Here is a 1,377-nt window from a genome sequence, read left to right on the forward strand (position 1 = left end):
ATATATATATATATATATATATATATATATATATATATATATATATATATATATATATATATATATATATATATATATATATATATATATATATATATATATATATATATATATATATCTCGCCGAAGTTTGAACCAGTGTGGTCTTCATGGACGCATTCCTCGTAGGAATTCTTTCCTCACTACCAGGCATAAACCAAGTTGTCTTTCTTTTGGCGAAACCTATGTGAGTAAGGGAAAGGAGTTTTGGAATAAAATTCTTTTTTCTGACGAGACTAAAATCAAATTGTTTGGGTCAGATGGTATTGAACGAGTATGGCGACGACTAGGTGAGGATAATAGTGACAAATGCACCGTGCCTAACGTCAAACGCGGTGGCCGAAGTGTTATGCTTTGAGGATGCATGACTGCGGCTGGGATTGGAGGACTCACATTGATTGAGAGAACAATGGATTCAAGGCTTTATTGTTACATATTGCAGAAACCAATGTTGAAAAGCATCAAGGAACTAGGAAGACATTCCATGTTCCAACATGATAACGATCCTAAACACTCTTCAAAGACGATGACTAAGTTTTTATAAGATAAAAAGGTAAAAGTATTGCCTTGGCTTACTATGTCACCTTATTTAAACCTAATAGAACATCTGCAAGGTGTTTTGAAAAGGAAGGTTGAGGAGAAAAAAATCCGCAATGTAACACAATTGAGAGACACCGTTCAAGGTGGATGGAGGTCGATTTCATCGGTTATATGCGGAAATTTAGTCGACTGTATGCCCAGAAGATTTAACATACATGCAAAGGCGGTCACACCAAGTATTGAATATAGCAAATATTCATTTAGGGTGTACATATTTTTGTATCGCTTGAAAATTAATATTTCGTTCATATTACCTGTTATTAAATATCTGTGTTTTTATAAACATAAATCTGTCCTCAAATATCTTACGCACCCTGTGTATATGAGGGCGCGTGGTCTAGTGGCTAGGGAGGTACATGCAAGATCTTAGTTTCAATTCTTTGACCGGATGGCGCGTTGTGTTCTTGAGCAAAACGCTTCATCTCACGTGGCTCTTCGACATCACACGTGATCACTTCGACACCTGACGTCTGATGCACAGTGCACCTGTTCAGGTAACGTCGATTTGATGGGGTAAGAGTGCGCTAATGTGCGGCATGATCACGGTAAGATCACGGTAAACAAAACTTTTTGTGCAGGTCGTTCGGCAATAACTGAACTCTCATACGTCGTCTTTATTACTGTCTATATGTATACAAGTATATATACACTCACTAAGACACACACACATACACACACACACACACACACACACACACATGCAAATATATATGCATACAAACGTACATACATACATTCG

Source organism: Octopus bimaculoides, chromosome 15 (genome assembly GCF_046866305.1).
Source record: "Octopus bimaculoides isolate indiv1 chromosome 15, ASM4686630v1, whole genome shotgun sequence".
Classification (NCBI taxonomy): Eukaryota; Metazoa; Mollusca; class Cephalopoda; order Octopoda; family Octopodidae; genus Octopus; species Octopus bimaculoides.